This window comes from Lithobates pipiens, unplaced genomic scaffold (assembly GCF_037356315.1).
Source record: "Lithobates pipiens isolate NorthernLeopardFrog02 unplaced genomic scaffold, aLitPip1_a1.2 Scaffold_37, whole genome shotgun sequence".
In the NCBI taxonomy this organism is placed as follows: domain Eukaryota; kingdom Metazoa; phylum Chordata; class Amphibia; order Anura; family Ranidae; genus Lithobates; species Lithobates pipiens.
Window position 1 is genome coordinate 7141343 of NW_027507825.1, and position 21637 is coordinate 7162979.

The 21637-nt window shown below is 48.5% G+C and overlaps 1 long non-coding RNA gene and 1 other non-coding gene across 2 annotated transcripts; both read right to left on the minus strand.

The window, feature by feature from the left end:
• Positions 1–20136: 20136 nt before the first annotated feature.
• On the minus strand, positions 20137–21566 carry LOC143956514 (uncharacterized). The gene is made up of 2 exons (XR_013269941.1): positions 21346–21566; positions 20137–20435 (listed from the first exon to the last, which is right to left on the minus strand). It is a non-coding gene; the product is annotated as an uncharacterized LOC143956514 (long non-coding RNA).
• LOC143956623 (small Cajal body-specific RNA 13) lies at positions 20977–21246 on the minus strand. The gene has a single exon (XR_013269964.1).
• Positions 21567–21637: the final 71 nt, after the last annotated feature.

Genomic DNA, 21637 nt, shown 5'->3' on the forward strand with positions numbered 1-21637 from the left:
CACTCTGACAGGAGGAGCACAGGGTCAACCAACGATCGATTCAGACCTGTAGCCACTTTATACAAGCTGCTACTCCTTCACCAACTGGTGTGCAGGTCCACATGACCGACATTAAAGCAGGAGTCCGCCGGGACTCCGCGTTTTTTTTTTTTTTTTTTAAAGCCAGCAGCTACAAATACTGCAGCTGCTGACTTTTAAAATAGTGACACTTACCTGTCCAGCGCGCCCGCGATGTCGGCACCCGAAGCCGATCTCTAGATCGTCTCTCGGGTGCTGCCGCCGCCATCTTGGGTATGGGAATCAGGAAGTGGAGCCTTTCGGCTTCATTTCCCGGTTCCCTACTGCGCATGCGCGAGTTGCGCTGCGCAATAAGGACGGTCCCCGCTGCCTCTGGGATCCGTGTGTTTCCCAGCAGGCAGAGGGGGACTTTCGGAAAGGGGCGTAATCTACGCCCCTTTCCGCAAAGAGCTATGCCGGAAGTGGGTGCAGATACCTGTACTGTACAGGTACCTGCACCCCCCTCCCCCCTGAAAGGTGCCAATTGTGGCGCCGGAGGGGGGGGAGGATTCCAATGAGCGGAAGGTCCACTTTAGGGTGGACCTCCGCTTTAACAACTACTGAACTACAATTACCGTACAAGAGCGTTGTGATGTGGATGGGAACACCACTAGAACAGAGGAGAATCCACCATCTGTCATGTGACACATCTCCCACACAGTCATCGCTCTCTATTTAACCACTTGCCTGGATTATCATTAAGGAGGTGAACTGGATCTATCCCATGCATGAGACAAAACTGTATGTGAATACCCAGAACTGAAGTTTGAATTTTCTTCTCCTTTTTCTTCTGATGAAGCTGGATGTGTGAAACATGTAGAGAAAGGAGACATCTGTGATTGTCGTGAATGGAACCCCTGGACTAACTGACACGTCTTATACAAAATATACCGAGGCACAAGAGGGACTCCATTGACACACTGAGACATAAGTGAAGTCCACGTGGGATTCCGGATGTAATGCTGAACCATTTATAGGTTCTAATGCGTGTACTGACCAAGCCTAAGCAGCAAGGTCACACGCTCTAAGGTGATCGGCTAATACCTAGGGGGGGACACCGGAGAGTGAACACAGCACCTTAACATTGGATCAGTTTTCATAACATCCACTGAATTGCATTGGAGTATTTTGGAGCACTTATGGACTGAAATTGTGAAGTTTGCAGAGCACACTGCAGCACTTTTTAGTTCTATTTTTTGTCACATATATATATATATATATATTAGGATTTTGTTTGATGTTTTATTTTCACTATAAGGATGTTATAATATTTCTCACAAGATTTATTGTGGGTGGCATATTTGGATATTTAATTTTTGCATGACAATATGTTTTTGCATGACTTATGAGACAGTGTATATCCTGTATTATAATAATAATAACCAATCAAATCTTCCATTAGTCACATCAACCAAGAGAGGATTTGCAATTGGCTGTATTATAAATACATTGCAGCGCTCCCTCTGTACAGACTTTGTCCCGTCACTTGTCTTTCCCCTTCTACCAACTCCAGGAATCTCCCTCCACAGACTGCAATACAAGACAAATGATAAGGAAAGGACACTTTCAAGGGACTTTTCGAGGGACTAGGCCCGGCGGCCTTTCCGACAGAGTTTCAGCGGAGTTCCGACGGACTTTCCGAATGAACGGACTTGGCCACACACAATCACACCAAAGTCCGACGGATTTGAACGTGATGACGTACGACTGGACTAGAATAAGGAAGTTCATAGCCAGTAGCCAATAGCTGCCCTAGCGTCGGTTTTTGTCCGTCGGACTAGCATACACACACGAGCGGATTTCTCGGTCCGGCGGAGTTCCGGTGGAAAAATTTAAAAACATGTTCTATTTCTAAAGTCCGCCGGATTTTTGGCAAGCAAAGTTTCGATGGAGCCCACACAAGATCGAATTGTCCGACGGACTCGTTCCATCTGACCTTTGCTGTCAAAAAGCCCGATCGTGTGTACGCAGCATTAGGAAGAACAGAAGTGTACCTGCATTTCAGTATTTGTCTTCTAGCGCCACCTAGGGGTCACACCTAGCATCTGCACTTACAGCCCCGGGTACCGAATTACTAGAAATGCAGGCTAGGAAGGAAAAGAGCGTAGAAATGAATTTGGCTCTAGTAGAGGGGCGGGGCAATACTGAATGGACTAATCTGATTGGATGTTATGGCCACACACACAAATTTTTAGGTGTTTTCATACAAGCCGGTGTCCTATCACATACGGTCCCCCATCGGATAGTGTCCTCTGTGTACTGGACAACCACATTCCGAAAATAGCCAAAGATGAACGGCGCCTGCGCCGTGAGTCCAGGTTCTCGCCCCACCATCCAAGTGGACATAGAATTATAATAAAAAGAGCCGAGCGCAGCGAGGGGCCCTCTAATATGTGCAGCATAGTTGACACAAGTGTCAGAATAATTGCAGAAATTGTATTCTGTACTTGTTCTGACTAAAAACCTCAAACAAGCCTGTAATATTTTTTTTTGTTTCAATGGATTTTTATTTCAAGTCTATGGGAATGTTTATCCATTCTTCCAGAAGCATATTTGTGAGGTCAGGCACTGATGTTGGAAGAGAAGGCCTGGCTCGCAGTCTCCCCTCTAATTCATCCCAAAGGTGTTCTATTGGGTTGAGGTCAGGACTCTGTGCAGGCCAGTCAAGTTCCTCCACCCCCAAACTCGCTCACCCATGTCTTTATGGACCTTGCTTTGTGCACTGGTACAAACCATTTGGTGGAGGGGAAATTATGGTATGGGGTTGTTTTTCAGGGGTTGTGCTTGGCCCCCTTAGATCCAGTGAAGTGAACTCTTAACCACTTCAATACCGGGGGGCACTTAAACACCTTCCTGCCCAGACCAATTTTGAGCTTTCAGCGCTGTCGCACTTTGAATGACAATTGCGCGGTCATGCTACACTGTACCCAAATGACATTTTTATCATTTTATTCCCACAAATAGAGCTTTCTTTTGGTGGTATTTGATCACCTCTGCGGTTTTTATTTTTTGCGCTACAAATAAAAAAATACCGAAAATTTTGAAAAAAAATATGTTTTTTTTGTTTCAGTTTCAAAACTTTGTAAATAAGTACGTTTTCTCCTTCACTGATGGGGCTACACTGATGGGCACCAATGATGTGGCACCAGTGAAGTGGCACTGATGAGGTGGCATTGATGGACACTGATAGGCGGCACGGATGGGCGACACGGATGGACACTGATAGGTGGCACAAATTGGCACTGATAGCTGGCACAGATTGGCATGGATGGGCGGCACAGATGGGCATGGATAGGCGGCACAGATGGGCATGGATGGGCGGCACAGATGGGCATGGGTGGGCACAGGTGGGCACTGATAGGCGGCACAGGTGGGCACTGATAGGCAGCATTGGTGTTATACTGTACTAATGGATGCCAATCAGTGCCAAACAATAATGCATGCCAATCAGTGATGCCCATTGTGGGCACTGATTGGCATCCATTATGGGCACTGAATGGCATCCATTGTGCTGACTGGCATCCCTGGTGGTCTAGGGAGGATTACCTTTTGCTTAGCATCCCTGGTGGTCTGGTGGCGTCCCTGGTGGTCCAGTGTGGGCATCCTCGGGGGGGCTGTGCTGATAATCGATCAGCACAGACCCCCCCTGTCAGAGGAGCAGCCGATCGGCTCTCCTCTACTCACGTCTGATAGACGCGAGTGAGGAAAAGCCGATCACCGGCTCTTCCTATTTACACTGTGATCAGCCGTGATTGGACACGGCTGATCACGTGGTAAAGAGTCTCCATCGGAGACTCTTTACCGAGATCGTAGTTGCTGGGTGTCAGACTGACACCCCGCAACAACGATCGCCGCGATGCGCGCCCCCGGGGCTGCGCAGCGGCTCATAATCCTGATCACGTCATATGACGTCCGATCAGGATTATGAAACCACTTTGCCACCGTCTATTTGTTATAGGGCGGGCGGCAAGTGGTTAAAGAGGAAGTAAACCCTGATGGGTTTACTTCCTCTTTCATTCCCTGCAAAGGCAAAGCATAATGGACTACTATGCATCGCATCGCATCGCATAGTACCCTATTATGTGTCACTTACCTGACACAGGAGCCAGCGAAGTCACCGCTGTCCCCTGTAGTCCGGCGCATCCATCTTCTTGGTGGGGTCTCGCAACTCCGCCACTGTCATTCGGCGAAGCCGCGATGACGTCACTCCTGCGCATGCGCACGGGAGCCGACACGCGCGCCAGCTCCGTCATTGAGAATGTCGCGCTCAGTGCGCCTGCGCGCCGCTGTCTACGGCGCATGCGCCATAGACAGCGGTGCCTGTTTTCGGGCAAATATCTCCTAAACCGTGTAGGTTTAGGAGATATTTCTTGGACCTACAGGTAAGCCTTACCTGTAGGTCAAAGTGGTTTGTAAGGGTTTACAACCACTTTAAGGCGTACTAAAACATTTTGGACAATTTCATGCTCCCAACTTTGTGAGGAACAGTTTGGGGACGGCCCCTTCCTGTTCCAATGTGACTGCGCACCAGTGCACAAAGCAAGGTCCATAAAGACATGGATGAGCGAGTTTTGGGTGGAGGAACTTGAACTCAACCCGACAGAAAACCTTTGGGATGACTGCAGATTGCAAGACAGGCTTTCTCGTCCAACATCAGTGCCTGACCTCACAAATGCTCTTCTGGGAGAATGGTCAAACATTCCCATAGACACCCTCCTAAACCTTTTGGACGGCCTTCCCAGAAGAGGTGAAGCTGTTATAGCTGCAAAGGGCGGGGCCAACTCAATATTGAACCCTACGGGCTAAGGCTGGGATTTCATTAACCACTTACCACCCACCATATAGCATTATGACGGTGGCAAAGTGGTTTAGTAATCCTGAGCGGATGTCAGTGCAGTGCAATGTACCTGCAGCTTTCCTGCGCTTAGCCATAGATTTCTAATATATATCCGGTGGGTTTGGTGCACTTCCTGAATGCAGGAGTTTTGGGGCGCTTTCAGAAAGAACCCCACACCTGCAGGACAGAATATAAGTCTATGACAAAACTTACCCAGGAAAGTCGTAGATGCACCATGCAGGTAAATCGCAGCACATCAGTGTGAAAGCAGCCTTATAGGGGGCCCAGAACAGTAAGGGTTAATTTACATTTGCAGTTGAGTGGGTGGTAAAACCCCATAGTTAGGACAACAGCCGCACCCCCTTTAGCTGCAGCGGCCAGGGGAGGTACACATGCCACAGCAGGAAGCCATGGCTGGTGGGTGTAGCACCCGCCAAACATGACCCATTCAAGTGAATGATTCCGCTCTGCGAGCGCCCCCTCCCACCCTTGTGCGCTGTGTTGCTTCCCCACCACCTGCTTTAACCCCTTGGACCCTGAAGAAGCATGCAGTTGCTGGGCACTTGCAGAGCGGCTCCAATTACTTGCATGTGTCACAATTGGCAGGTGGTAGCACTCATCAAAAGTTACCCGGGGGGGGGGGGGGGGGGGGGCTTAATTCCTGCTGTGGCTTGTGCGCACCACCTCAGCAGCTAAATGGGAGTAGGGATGGGGGGGTGATACAACTGCGACTCAACCCCAGGGTTTTACCACTCCCCAGCTTTTACATGCGAGTGAGTCCTAAGGGTGCCACTGGCGAATCCAACCAAGGGCTCATTCACAAGTGCAGCGGGTACTTCTGCTCCCTTCTGAAAAGCGATCCGAGTGTGTTTGACAAATAGTGAGGAGGAGATACGTTGCCTCCTCACCACCTGTTTTAAACACGATTGCATTGCAATGCACACAAATGTGACATGTTAGTACGCCAATTAATTTAGCCTAGGTTCACATTGATGCGTTTTGGCATTTCAAAATCGGCAGTTATTGCACCGCCTGAATCGGAACCGATTCTCAAAAGTAGTTCCTGTAATACTTTTGGTGACTTCGGGGTGTGATCTGTATAGACATCTGTGCAACAACCCGCTCAGATGTCTCTGAAATTGCCCCCCCCCCCCCCCAAGTCGGACTGAGCTCACATAATTTCACACCCGCTGTCAGTGTGAACCTCAGCTTAAAGAGGAAGATAACCCTGATGAGTTTCCTTCCTCTTTCATTCCCTGCAAAGGCAAAGCATAATGGACTACTATGCATCGCATCGCATCGCATCGCATAGTAGCCCATTATGTGTCACTTACCTGACACAGGAGCCAGCGAAGTCGCCGCTGTCCCCTGTAGTCCGCCGCATCCATCTTGTTGGTGGTGTCTCGCAGCTCCGCCGCTGTCATTCGGCGAAGCCGCGATGACGTCACTCCCGCGCATGCGTACGGGAGCCAACACGCGCGGCAGCTCCGTCGCTGAGAATGCCGCGCTCAGTGCGCCGCTGTCTACGGCGCATGCGCCGTAGACAGCGGTGCCTGTTTTCGGGCAAATATCTCCTAAACCATATAGGTTTAAGAGATATTTCTTGGACCTACAGGTAAGCCTTAATCTAGGCTTACCTGTAGGTCAAAGTGGTTTGTAAGGGTTTACAACCACTTTAAATGGAGGTGTGAGGTGGCGACAACTTCTCCCAGGTTGTCCAGGTGGACCGCCGCCTCTTTATCAGGTTCCCGACCAGCTCACGTCTTTTTTTACGGGGTCGGAATCGCACTGCTGTGCGAAACTCCATACGGGTTTATCTTTAAGAGCCGCCAGAGGGCGCGTACCCACTGCACGGTGGGGGACCCGATGCACGTGGCCGGCGGTCGGGGTTCTGTCAGGGGAGAGGAGACATATCGTTTGTTCCTACTAAGTAGGAACAATATGTCTCCTCCCCTAGTCAGTCCCCTCCCCCCCACAGTTAGAAACACCTCCCTAGGGAACACATTTAACCCCTTGATCGCCCCCCTAGTGTTAACTCCTTTCCTGCCCCTGACATTTATACAGTAATCGGTGCATATTTATAGCACTGATCGCTGTATAAACGTCAATGGTCCCAAAAATGTGTCAAAAGTGTCCGATCTGTCCGCCGCAGTACCACTAGTAAAAAAAAAAAAAAGAAAAATGCCATAAATCTTTCCCATAGCTTGTAGACGCTATAACATTTGAACAAACCAATCAATATACGCTTATTGCGATTTAGTTATTCTTTTACCAAAAATATGTAGAAGAATACATATCAGCCTAAACTGATGAAGAATTTTTTTTTTATTTGGGGGATATTATAGTGAAAAGTTAAAAATATATATATATTTTTTTTTTCAAAATTGTCGCTCTTTTTTTGTTTATAGCTCAAAAACTCAAAACCTTGGAGGTGATCAAATACCACCAAAAGAAAGCTCTATTTGTGGGAAAAAAAGGACGCAAATTTTGTTTGGGGTACAGCGTCGCACGGCCGCGCAATTGTCAGTTAAGCGACGCAGTGCCAAATTGTAAAAAGTGCTCTGGTCGGGATGGGGGTAAAATCTTCCGGGAATAAAGTGGTTAAGGTTGCCTACCCCTGGCCTAGAGAATATAATGGTGGGTTTCGCTATTTAAAAAAATAAAATAAAAATAAAAAATTATGTCACACGGAATTTGCTAAACATTTTTTCAAACTCAATTTTGTCTGGGGAAAAAAAAAAATACACTTTAATATAATTAATTGCACACACACACTATATAATACCCAATTTTTGGGGTAAAATATAAAAGATGATGTGACGTCGAGTAACTAGATATCAAACATGTCACGCTTTAAAATTGTGTGCGCCGGTGGAATGGTGCCAAACTAGGATACCTAAAATTCTCCATAGGCGATGCTTTAAACATTTTTTTACATGCTACCAGTTTAGAGTTTGAGGACATCTGATGCTCTTTTTTTTCCATTATTTATTTAATCTAAACCACTTTTTTTTTTTTTTACACTGTCCCTTTAAAGAAAGACATTTTTGTTTCAACTTTATTGCTATCGCAACATGTGTGACGGTATGGGCCGTGACAGGTCCTCTTTATGGAGAGATGTGGGGGTTTATAAGAGCTTAAAGCGGAGGTCCACCCTAAAGTGGAGCTTCCTCTCATTGGAATCCCCCCCCCCCCCCCAGCGCCACAATTGGCACCTTTCAGGGGGGAGGGGGGTGCAGGTACCTGTATAGTACAGGTATCTGCACCCACTTCCGGCATAGATATCTGCAGAAGGTACGCCCCTTTCCGCAGAATCTACGCCCCTTTCTGAAGGTCCCCCGCTGTCTGCTGGGAAACACACGGATCCCAGAGACAGCGGGGACCATCCTTATTGTGCAGCGCGACTCGCGCATGCGCAGTAGGGAACCCGGGAAATGAAGCCGCAAGGCTCCACTTCCTGATTCCCATACCCAAGATGGCGGCGGCGGCACCCGAGAGACGATCTAGAGATCGGCTTCGGGTGCCGACATCGCGGGCGCGCTGGACAGGTAAGTGTCACTATTTTAAAAGTCAGCAGCCGCAGTATTTGTAGCTGCTGGCTTTTAAAAAAAAAAAAAAAAAAACGGCGGACTCCCGCTTTAATGGGGTTGTAAACTTTTGTGTTTTTGCACCTTAATGTTTCCTATGCATTAAGGTGCAAAAACACCTGGCAGTGACCACAACCCCCCCCCCCCCCCCGTTTTGCTTTCCTGAGCCCTGGAACTTGACCTGGCGGGGATGCACTGTTTCTCTGCCCGGGGGTTCTCGGCTCGATTGGATAGATTGATAGCAGTACAGCCATTGGCTTCCACTGCTGTCAATCAAATCCAATGACGCGAGTCATACATTCGTTGGCTATGGACACTGAATGATGGACTCGGGAGTGTGCCTGCAAGGTAACCCCTCAGGAGAGCGCTTCTCTTAGGGGGGTTATCTGATAAGAGGAGCCATGAGAGACCCCAGAAGACGAGGTTCGGGGGCAAAACAAGCTGCACCATGGAGGTAAGTATGATTTCTATTTCTATAACCACTTCTGGACTGTCCTGCTCAGATATACTGCGGCAGGGAGGCCCTTCTGTACCTTTACCTGTACGTGAATAATCACAGAAGCGGCCTGCGTGCCCCCTGCAGGTGGAAATGCAGAATTGCATATATACAGTATCTCACAAAAGTGAGTACACCCCTCACATTTGTGTAAATATTTTATTCTATCTTTTCATGTGACTGAAAAAATGACACTTTGCTACAATGTAAAGTAGTGAGTGTACAGCTTGTATGACAGTGTAAATTTTCTGTCCCCTCAAAATAACTCAACACATCGCTGGCAACAAAAGTGAGTACACCCCTAAGTGAAAATGTCCAAATTGGGCCCAATTAGCCATTTTCCCTCCCTGGTGTCACGCGACTCGTTAGTGTTACAAGGTCTCAGGCGTGAAGGGGAGCAGGTGTGTTAAATTTGGCGTTATCGCTCTCACTCTCTCATACTGGTCACTGGAAGTTCAACATGGCCCCTCATGGCAAAGAACTGAGGATTCGGAGAAAAAAAAAAAAAAAATTGTTGCTCTACATAAAGATGGCCTAGGCCAGTGATGGAGAACCGCGGCACCCCAGATGTTTCGGAACTACATTTCCCATGATGCTCCACTACACTGCAGAGTACAGGAGCATCATGGGAAATGTAGTTCCAAAACATCTGGGGTGCCAAGGTTCACCATCACTGGCCTAGGCTATAAGAAGATTGCCAAGACTCTGAAACTAAGCTAGATGGTAGAGCCCGGGAGAGGGGGTATCGGCGGGAGGGAGACCCTGTTCAGCCACTCAAATCAATTTTATCTAACACAGAATCGCTGGCTGCACATGCCGAGACCGGGATGATGCCTGCAGACACCAACCCAGTATAACCATTACAAGCCAAGGCCGGCATATGACATCCTACGGCTGGGCAAGTGGTTAAATAGTGGTTGCTAGCCTACGTTCTCAGTTGATGCCTTGTATGAGGAAACGCGTCGGGTAGAGCACTAGTGCTTGACGTCACCACGCAAACAGCCAGCTGGTCCAAGCCGCGGCTGTTTTGATACTGGACTTTTGTTTATATGATTTATGAACACACGCAACAGTGTTTTGAACACTTTTTTACACTGATTGCTTTATTTATTGTGTTATGTGCACTGCTTCTGATCACTTGCATTTTTATGACACGCGTGTGACACGCGTGTTTTTTTGCCACTTTACTTTTTTTTTTTTTTAAGCTTTAGCGTTTAGGTTATTTTCAAGCTGCAGCACCTTGGTCCATATATTTTGAAAGGGTCAGCGCAGATATTTACCTTTTTATAAGTGGTTAAATAGTACACCTAAGCCAAGCTGCACCGCAAACAAACTATTTTCTTCAATAAGTGCACTTTCACACCAATCCACAGCAAAAACAAATTTTACTGCATTTGTGGTGCGGTTTTTAAAGTACACATGACTCAAAAACTGCCCCCAAAAGCGCATCGCAGGTGCCTTTGTGCCTTTATTAGCTCCCCAAACATGATGCAAGCGGGATTTTTTTCCCTCACTGCAACAGAAGATCATCGGCTTACATTATTTGATTTTAAAGGGAAGAATTTTTCTTGAGGTATTTTTTTTTCCCTTTAACACAAAGGCGATTTGAAAAACTCCAGTGAAAGGGTGTAAAATAAAATGTGCAATCAGCGCAAAAAAAATAAAACATACATACATACATACATACATACATACATACATCCCCAAAATGCAAGCTGACCACTAAAAGACTTTCACAAAAATCTGTAGAAAAGTATAAAAAAAATAAAAAGTATAAAAAAAAAAGACTCAGTTAGACTTACCGGTGACGGTATTTCTAAGAGCCTTTCAGGACAACCCCGGAGAGAGTAGCTCCACCTTGCAATCAGGAAACACATGCCCACTTTAAAAACACCTCCTCCTCCTCCATGGCTTCAGTTATTGTGGCCTTCCGACGCTGGAAAACAAAGCACAGAAAGCACAACACCATGGTAGAACTTAATACATTTACTAAGCATAACCTAGGGAGGGAAGTAACGGTTGTCCTGAAAGGCTCTTAGAAATACCGTCACCGGTAAGTCTAACTGAGTCTTTCTCAAATCGCCTTTCAGGACAACCCCGGAGAGGATAACCGAGAAACTTACCCTAGGGCGGGACTACTGCCAGCAGTACCTTCCTGCCGAAGGCCTGATCTGCTGCAGACAGTAGATCTAACCGGTAATGCCGGAGAAATGTCGAATAACTGGACCAAGTGGCAGCCTTGCAGATTTGTTCAGGCGTGGCACCGGCCCTTTCAGCCCAGGAAACTGCCGTGGATCTAGTAGAGTGGGCAGCAATACCTGAGGGAGGTATTTCTCCTTTTGCTTTATAGGCTTCTGTTATAGCCAACTTAAGCCACCTACCCAGCGTACTTTTAGAAGCTTTCTCCCCCTTGCGTGATCCAGAAAATATCACAAAGAGGGCGTTTGATTTTCTAAATTCTTTAGTAACTTTCAGAAACTGTAAAAGACATCTTCTCACATCCAATGTGTGAAAAACTTCCTCTCCTGCATTTGCTGGGCTTGCAGAGAATGTAGGTAACACTATTTCCTGTGATCGATGGAAAGTTGAGGATACTTTCGGTAGGAATGCTGGATCCGTCCTCAGTACCACCCTGTCCTGATAAATTCTAAGGAAGGGTTCTGTAATAGCTAGAGCTTGGAGCTCGCTGACTCTCCTGGCCGAGGTGATGGCCACCAAAAAGATTGTTTTTAAAACCACCTTCTGCAAAGAAGCTTCCTGTAAGGGTTCAAACGGTGCTCCCGAGAGACCCTGTAAAACTGTAGACAAATCCCAACTGGGAAAGTCTTTAAGGGCTACTGGTCTATTTCGAGCAAGAGCCCTAAAAAATCTAGAAATTAAAGTTTCTTTAGATAAAGTCTTTTCAAAGAAAACTGATAAGGCAGCCACCTGAGTCTTCAGGGTACTGGCTGCGAGACCCTTCTCCATTCCTTCATGGAGAAACTCCAAGACTGACACCGTGCTCTTCTTCATGTAAATTGCCTGTGTAACTGCCTTCCTACTGGACAGCAGGGTCTTTACTACTTTATCTGAGAGACCTTTAGCCTTTAACAGGTCCTCCTCAGAAACCAGGCGGTTAGCTGCAGGAGTTCCACTTCTGGATGACTTACTGTCCCCTGGGATAACAGATCTTTTCTGAGTGGTAACCTCCATGGGGGCTTCGAGGCTAGGTTTCGAAGACCCGCGAACCAGGGTCTTTTTGGCCAAAAAGGAGTGACTAGTATTAAGTCTGTCCTTTCTTCCCTGAATTTCCTCAGTACTAGTGGAATTAGAGGAAAGGGGGGAAAGGCATAGCACAGCTGGTAATGCCAGGGGTGAGCGAATGCATCCAACCCTATTGCTGCATCTCCTCAGTGAAGAGAAAAGAATCTGTCCACCTTTGAGTTCTGCTGGCTGGCAAAAAGGTCTACCTGAGGAACCCCCCAGGCCTCGGAGATCATCAGGAACACTTCCTGATTCAGACTCCATTCTGCCTCTAGCAATTTGCGCCTGCTTAGGAGGTCCGCAAACAAATTCTGAGAGCCCTTCAGATGCACTGCCGATAGTGAGGCTGTGTTCTGTTCTGCCCAGGCTAACAACAGATTGGCCAGCTCCATCAAGCTCCTGCTTCTGGTTCCCCCTTGCTTCATAATGTAGGTAACCGCTGTTGTGTTGTCTGACAACACCTGAACATGGTGGCCTCTCAAACTCTGCTGAAATGCCACTAAACCCAGAAAGATCGCCTTCAACTCCCTCCAGTTGGATGATCTTTGAGCTTCCTGTTTGGACCAGACCCCCTAAGATGTCTGACCATCCAGATGGGCTCCCCAGCCCCAGGCACTTGCGTCTGTAGTAAGGCGCTTGTCCACAGGAAAGGTCCACACCAGGCCCCTTGAGAGGTTTGCCTGGTCTCTCCACCACCAAAGAGCCCTTTTCGTCTTTGACGAAATTTTTAGCTGTTTTTCCAAAGGATCCTGATGGGACCAGCTTGACAGAACCTCCCTCTGAAGGGGTCTGGAATGGAACCTGGCCCACTGAACAGCCGGGATTGCTGCCGTAAGCAGGCCCAGAACTGCCATAGCCATCCTGACTGAGACTGCCTGGTTGCTCTGTATCCGCTGTACAGCTAGCTGTAACTTTTCCTGTTTTTCCAACGGCAGGAAAACTTTCTGGAGAATCGAATTTAATGTATACCCCAGAAATTTCATTTCCTGTGAGGGGGTCAGGATTGACTTCTCTAGGTTTAGAAGCCATCCCAGGCCCTCGAGGTGAGACTGGGCCCTCTGGAGATTGACTAGGACCTGCTCCCTGGAGTCTGCAAAAAACAAAAGGTCGTCCAGATAAGGAACGACTGGAATCCCCTTCAATTTCAGGGGTTCCAAAGCCTCTGCCATAATCTTCGTAAAGACCCTGGGAGAGGACGAGAGTCCGAACGGCAGAGCCCTGAATTGGAGGTGCCATACCGAACTCCCTACCTTCAATGCCAGGCGCAGGAACTGCTGCGATGCCTGATGAATTGGTATATGAAGGTAGGCATCCCTTAGGTCCAGGGATGCCATGAAGCATTCTGGGGTCAACAGCTTTGTGATGGAGAAAATTGTATCCATCCTGAAATGTTTGTACCGAATGAACCTGTTCAGGAATTTCAGATTCAGGATTAGACGGTACTTCCCTGAGGGTTTTTTCACCAGAAAAATATGTGAATAAAAACCCCCGCCCTGCTGGCTTACTGGGACTTGAATCAGAACCTCTTGCTGTATCAGCTCCTGTAACAACAGCTTCATTGCAGAGGCCTTCTCCTGATCCCTTGGCAATGTTGTCACATAAAACCTGCTCGGGGTAGTTCTGAAAACTCCAACCTGTACCCCTGATCGACAACGCTCTTCACGAACAGATTTGGAGACAGCCTGTCCCATTGTTCGCGAAAAGCTGACAGTCTCCCCCCCACTGGGGAGATATTGTCACTTGTTCTTAGGGGACTGCTCTGGGGGAGATCTAAAGAGGACTCCACCCCTGCCTTTGCCCTTCTGTGAACCCCATCTGCTCTTGTGCTCCTGGTCTTTTTTATGGGACTGCTGAAAAGCACGAAAATTCTTTTTAGCCATCTGCTTTTTCTTAACTGGAAAAGCCTTCTTTTTATCGGCTGTTCTATCCAGCACAGACTCTAAATCAGGACCAAAGAGCAAGTCACCCGAGAAGGGAAGACCACACAGCTTGACCTTAGAGGCAGTGTCCCCAGACCATGTTTTCAGCCAAACTGCTCTCCTGGCTGAATTTACAAGAGCCGAAGACCTAGCGGCCAGTTTAACTGATTCTGCTGATGCATCCGCCATGTATTTGACTGCATTCAGGATCAGTGGAAAGGACTCTAAGAGATCCTTGCGGGGTGTCCCCGCCTCAATATGGCTCTTCAGCTTCTCTACCCAACATTCCAGATTCCTGGCCACCACCGTAGCTGCCATTGCTGGTTTTAGACTGACTGACGCAGCATCCCAAGCTTTTTTAAGGATGGAGTCAGCTTTTTTGTCCATTGGGTCTTTAAGGATCCCCATATCTTCAAAGGCTAGATCCGTTCGTCTGGATACCTGCGAGAAAGCTGCATCGACTCTGGGTTTCTTGTTCCAAACCTCTGAGTCCTTATCTTCGAAGGGAAACCTTCTTTTGAGAGCTTTAGAGAAGAAAGGGGCTTTTTCTGGGTCCTTCCACTCCTTTCTCACTGAGTCTGAGAGGACCCTGTGGACAGGAAAAACTCGCCGTTTTGTTTCGTCCAACCCCTGGTACATTTTGTCATGAACTGACAGTTGTACTCTTTCTTCCTGAATTTCTAGAGTAGTGTAGATTGCTTTTAAAATATCATCTACTTCCTCTAGTGATAGCTTGAATTTGGAGCCCCTGCTATCTTCTTCCTCTTCCTCCTCAGAATCCCTGAAGGAGATGAGAGTACTACCCCCTTCGTCTCCAGACTCTTCAGTTTCCACCTGTCTGGATGACGACGCCCTAGGGCTGGGCGGTAAGTTCTGAGGCTCGGTCTGTGCGGGAGGGTTTTGTATCAGGATGGACTTGACTGAACTCAAAGAGTTTGTCAGCTCTTTAACCGAAGAAAACAAATCCTTATATTGTTGAGATGTTTCCTCTTCCACCAATTCTCTGATACAATTTCTGCACATTGCCTTCTGCCATGAATCTCTGAGGGGGGTTTTGCAGGAAGGACATTTTCTCTGACCTGGTCTAGCTTTTCCTAGTGATTTTTCCTGAAACGACATACAGGTTTAATTCACTAAAAGCTCTCAACAACCAGTTGCTTAACACCAAGCCAGTGCAGAGACCCACCACCAAACAGACCTACTAGTGAGACCCCAGAACTAGGCTGCAAAAGGTCAGAGCGAAGTCCACCTCTGACCTGCAGCGACAGGCCCCCAAGAGGGGGGAACAAACAAAGACATACCCACAGTAAAGCAGAGGGTGCCAGTGCACCTTACGTACCTGGGCTGGACCGGTGCTGGGGGCGCCTGTCTCCGCCATAGCTGGCTTGCACTCTTCCATCGTTTGAGTGAGGCAGCTATTTTACAAACAGCTCTCATTTTAAATTTTCCCGGCCGCCGCGTCATCAAGGCCGGCCGGAAGCGGAAGCACACGGTCACCTGACCCGCCCCATGACCCCTGCGTTCCAGGCGCTGAACCACGGCGCCACGCCCCCTCAGAGCGCCCGCGCGTCACCGTGAACGACGCCGTCGCCGCCCGGGACCCGGCGCCGAAAACGGAGCCATGCCGCTGACCTGCAGCGGCCTCCGCCAGCAACAGAGCCCTCCCTGCGCTAACAAGCGGACACCGGGCACCCGACGCCGGCACTCCGAGGGTCCTTACTCCCGTGAGATGGCGGGACCAGGAGCTCCAGGAGTCCTCTCCCCGTGGAGATGCTGCTGGGGGTCAAAGAGAAACAACCTGCAACAAAAGGTAAGCCTTACTCCCCTGCAGAGAGTGTAGCTCTCCCTGGTTCAGGCACATGCTTCCTCCAAGGAGGAAACACAATAACTGAAGCCATGGAGGAGGAGGAGGTGTTTTTAAAGTGGGCATGTGTTTCCTGATTGCAAGGTGGAGCTACTCTCTCCGGGGTTGTCCTGAAAGGCGATTTGAGAAAAGTGTAGCGCAATAAAATACAGTCCAATATACAGGTGAACTACAAGTCCCAGAAGATAAGATGACTCAACCAGTGAATTTCAAATGATTGGCGACAGACCTTCCACCTCCAACCTATATTCTACGATCACCTCAGAGAAAAGACGCCTGAGCTAATCGGTAGTCATGTATGCAGGTCCCACACAACAGGTAGGTAGCAGAAATAAGTCCATTTAACCACCTGCCGACCAGCGCACGCCGATGTACGTCCGCAGAATGGCACGGGCAGGCAAATGGGCGTACCTGTACGTCCCTTTAAATTTGCCGCCCTGCCATTGGTGATCGGGAACCCCGTGAGTCCGGTCGCGGGACCCGCGGAGCCGATCGCCGCGGGCATACCCACGATCGTCTCACAGAGCGGCCGAATGAAGAAATGCCGTTGTAAACAGCATTTCTCCATTCTGCCTAGCAACTAGTGACGCTGATCTCTGCTCCATGTGATTGGAGCAGAGATCAGTGTTCACTGAATTAAAGCCCAACTCCCCCCACAGTTAACACACCCCTAGGAACACTTAACCCCTACACTGCCACCCACTGGTTAACCCCTTCACTGCGAGTGTCATTTACACAGGAATCACTGCATTTATATTTATAAATGTGTCAAAAATGTCCGATGTGTCCGCCACAATATAAAAAAAAAAATAAAAAAAATTATCGCCGCCATTACTAGTAAAAAAACAATAATAAAAAATTATTAATAAAAATGCCATAAAACTATCCCCCATTTTGTAAACGCTACAACTTATGCGCAAAGCAATCAATAATCGCTTATTGCGATTTTTTTTACCAAAAATATGTAGAAGAATACGTATCGGCCTAAACTGATGGAAAAAAAAATGTTTTTTTTATATATATTTTTGGGGGATATTTATTATAACAAAAAGTAAAAAATAATGCGTTTTTTTCAAAATTGTCGCTCTATTTTTGTTTATAGTGCTAAAAATAAAAACCGCAGGGGTGATCAAATACCACCAAAAGAAAGCTCTATTTGTGGGAAAAAAAAAAAAAAGGACGTCAATTTTGTTTGGGAGCCACGTCGTACGGCCGCACAATTGTCAATTAAAGCGACGCAGTGCCGAATCGCAAAAAGCGGCCTGGTCTTTGACCAGCAAAATGGTCCGGTCTGTAAGTGGTTAAACTTCTCCTCCAGATCGGTACCATCAATCGGGGGAATCAAACCTTATATAAGGTGAACATAGATTGGAGGGTCTGCCACCATTCATTTGATATTCACTGGTGAAGTCATCTTATCTTCTGGGACTTATAGTTCACTTGTATATTGGACTGTATTTTATTGCGCTACACATATATTATATATATATTTTTTCCCCCCATTTAGTGTGAAAGGGCCCGAAGACATGCCCTGTATACACTGAGGTAGCAACTACATACCATGTACAGCGCTGCCAGGAGGAGGAGGAGAACTTCCCATTCTCCTCACTGCACAGCAGGCTGGTTGTCTTAAAGTTGATCAATGGAACAACTTCAGTATAACCAGCCTGCCTATAGATGGATTGAAATGTGTCCACCTCCTACTGAGCCACCCAAATATTGATCTGTCTAAAGCAGAACTAAACCCTCCTATTAGTTTCAGCCAAGGAAGCCGCCATCTTGGCCTCCGTTTATCCACTTGAGCTTCTGAATATCAAATAAAGTGTCAGTGTCCGGTATTGCAGACCCACAATACCAAGTCAGTTGCTGCCATTACATGTGTGTACTTGCATACGCAACATTTGCGTAAACCAAGAAATATCATTTATTGCGATTTTTTTAACCAAGAATACACAGAATACATGTCGTCCTAAATTGTAGATTTTTTTTTTTATTGACTTTTATAGCAGAAAATAAAAAATATTGGGGTTTATTTATTAAAGCTGGAGTGCAAATTCAGTCTCACTTCTGCACAGAAACCAATCAGCTTGCAGGTTTTAGCGCCAAAGCCTAAAGGGACTGTAAAGGTTCAGTTTTTTTCTTTAAAACCATGTCATACTTACTTCCGATGTGCTGTTGGTTTTGCCACCGATCCAGCCCTTCTGGGGGTCCCTCAGCGGCCCTCCTCTTCTCGAGTGCCCCGTCGGAGAAGCACTCTCCTTCATGGACACTCATGCAGGCGCGCTCCTATTTCACACAGAAAGCAGGACCCGGCTCCGCCCCCCCACATCACTGGATTTGATTGACAGCTGCGAGAGCCAATGGCTGATTTCAATCAAGACATAAGACACAGAGCTGCGGTCCTCGTTCCAGTGGTGGGAATTACAGAGCTCCCGTAAGTAAAAGGGGTGCTTGGGGGGGCACAGGAAGTTTTTCACCTTAACGCATAGAATGCATCAAGGTGAAAATCAGCAAAGGTTTACAATCCCTTTATAATTGAACAAGCTGAGGTTAGAAGACGGTTCACTTCTGCATAGAAATCAAAAAGAGGGGGGAAAACACTGCGCTACCTATGTAAGTGACAAAAAAATTGTGATACAACACAAAACAGCAGCTAACATACAAACTAAGTCAAAATAACGAATGATAACAAACAATGTAGCGCTATAATGTCATTGTCATTCGTCACTTCTGCATAGAAACCAATCAGCTTCTAACCTCGGCTGGTTCAATTAAGGTTTGGCAACAAAACCTGGAAGCCGATTGGTTTCTATGCAAAAAAAAAAAAAGTCAGAAGCTACAAAATACTGCAACTAGATGACACTTACCTGTGCAGGAATCCAGCGGTGTCAGCACCCCAGCCAATTAATCAGCTCACAGGTGATGCCGCCATTTCTGGTGGAGGGAAAGCCCCGTTTCCCTAACAAGTCTGTGCTAAGAGGCCCCCGGAGGAGAGGTGTACTTTCTGGGGGCCTCGCTGTATCTTGGCCTCCCGGAAGTGGCGAATGATACCCCTCAAACACAGGTACCTGTCCCCTTCTCCCTCCTGAAAGGTGCCAAATGTGGCACGGTGGTTGGGGGGTAGGTATGCAAACAGGCAGTTTGCCACTATAAGTGTTAAGCTGCAACTGCCATGGTGCTGCAAGTGATCAGTTATGACCAGGGCAGCCATCAGAAATAGTGGAGATCACTTAAAGAGGAGGGCCGGTTTATAAAAAAAAAAAAAAAAAAAAAAAAAAAAAAAAAATTTAAAGTCAGCAGCTGCAAACACTGTAGCTGCTGACTTCTAATAAGCACACTTACCTGTCCAGGGCGCCTGCGATGTTGGCCGCCCGAGGCTGACTCGTCCCTCGGTCTCAGGGCCACCATTTTGGCTAAGGGAAACAGGCAGTGGAGCCTTGCGGCTTCATTGCCCGCTTCCTACTGCTTTGTGAATGGGGCGCGCTGCGATGGGAACAGACTTTTTTTTTTTCTTTTATTAAACTGATTAAAGAGGAAATAAACCCTGATGAGTTTCCTTCCTCTTTCATTCCCTGCAAAGGTAAAGCTTAATGGACTACTATGCATCGCATCGCATAGTAGCCCATTATGTGTCACCTACCCGACACAGGAGCCAGCGTAGTCACCGCTGTCCCCTGTAGTCCGGCGCATCCATCTTCTTGGTGGGGTCTCGCAGCTCCGCCACTCTCATTCGGCGAAGCCGCGAAGACGTCATTCTCACACATGCGCACGGGAGCCGACACGCGCGGCAGCTCCATCGTTGAAAATGTCGCGCTCAGTGTGCCTCTGTCTACGGTGCATGCGCCATAGACAGCGGTGCCTGTCTTCGGGCAAATATCTCCTAAACCATATAGGTTTAGGAGATATTTCTTGGACCTACAGGTAAGCCTTAATCTAGGCTTACCTGTAGGTCAAAGTGGTTTGTAAGGGTTTACAACCACTTTAAGGGGTCTACTTACTTATGCTTCAAGCTACGGTTCACACTGCCACAACTTGTCCCCCCCCCCCCCCTAAACTGACTGCAATGGAACCGTTTTAATCGGTGCGGCTGAAGGTGCAGGAAAAGGTTTCTGCACTACTTTGGCGGGGGGGACTTCATTGGACACTTGAAGACACCAGCAAGCCGCAATGAAATCATGTGGCAAAGTTGTAACTTTCCGGTTGCGGCTGTGCGAACCGAACCTACAGGGGGCCCCATGCAGGATAGCTCTGTGGTTGTCTGGATATTTCCTGTATACTCACTGCCCCCCCCCCCCCCAATCGCAGCTGGCACCCCGACGAGTCTCCGAGCCAAAAGTGAGCAACTAAGTCCCGTGCATCGCAGAGATCAGATCCCGGCGTCCTCTGCTGGCCAATCCGTCTTGGGGGAAGTTTTTCAGCCGGAAGGACTTGCCTGTGAAGACAGAAGAAAGGAACGTTAGAGGAGTCGCGGCACACAGGCGGTGGGGGGGGGGGTTGCGGCACACAGGCGGTGGGGGAGGGGGGGGGGGGTGTTGCGGCACACAGGCGGTGGGGGGGGGGGTTGCGGCACACAGGCGGTGGGGGGGGGGTTGCGGCACACAGGCGGTGGGGGGGGGGTTGCGGCACACAGGCGGTGGGGGGGGGGTTGCGGCACACAGGCGGTGGGGGGGGGGTTGCGGCACACAGGCGGTGGGGGGGGGGGTTGCGGCACACAGGCGGTGGGGGGGGGGGTTGCGGCACACAGGCGGTGGGGGGGGGGGGTTGCGGCACACAGGCGGTGGGGGGGGGGGTTGCGGCACACAGGCGGTGGGGGGGGGGTTGCGGCACACAGGCGGTGGGGGGGGGGGTTGCGGCACACAGGCGGTGGGGGGGGGGGGGTTGCGGCACACAGGCGGTGGGGGGGGGGGGGGTTGCGGCACACAGGCGGTGGGGGGGGGGGGGTTGCGGCACACAGATTGGGGGGGGGGAGGGAGAAGTGTCGCAGGGTCACAGTATTTATCAGACGTCTCGGTTCTGATAACAATATCGCTCTGCGATGATCTGTCTGTTAGTCGATGGATGAGGACACGGTGCGATCGTCATCTCGGTGACAACAGAGGCGGTGTGTGTGTGAGAGGAATATGGCACATCGGCTTGTCTGGGCTTTTCACAGCGATATCTCGGCTTCCTCTGCGATTCAATCTATCTGCGACTCCGATCGCCCCGAGTACAGAGAACAGGGGGCTCAGAAGAGGACGCAGACCACCCCACCATGGGGGAAACATGGAGCACGAGGCAACTAAACACAATTATTAATCACTAAGAGGAACATTTATACTTAAAAAAAATTAATCACGACTTACCTCAATACCCTGTACAAAGATGGCGGCCACACGCCTCCCTCTCCTTCAACAACATGACGACACTTCCGGTCCTTGGCTACACTACCGAGCTCAAGGCCGAGAGCAGAGTACATAACATGTACAAACTACGCCCCATACATACCATCACGCTTGCTCATTGGCTTACGAAATCAGAGGGAAACCTCTTACCCATGAGCACGCAGGGTTTCCCTCCCCACCCACGCAATGAAGTGCGTTGTGGACGTCTATTCCCCGCCCACATGCTACGGCTAATGAGGTGTTTCGTCAGACT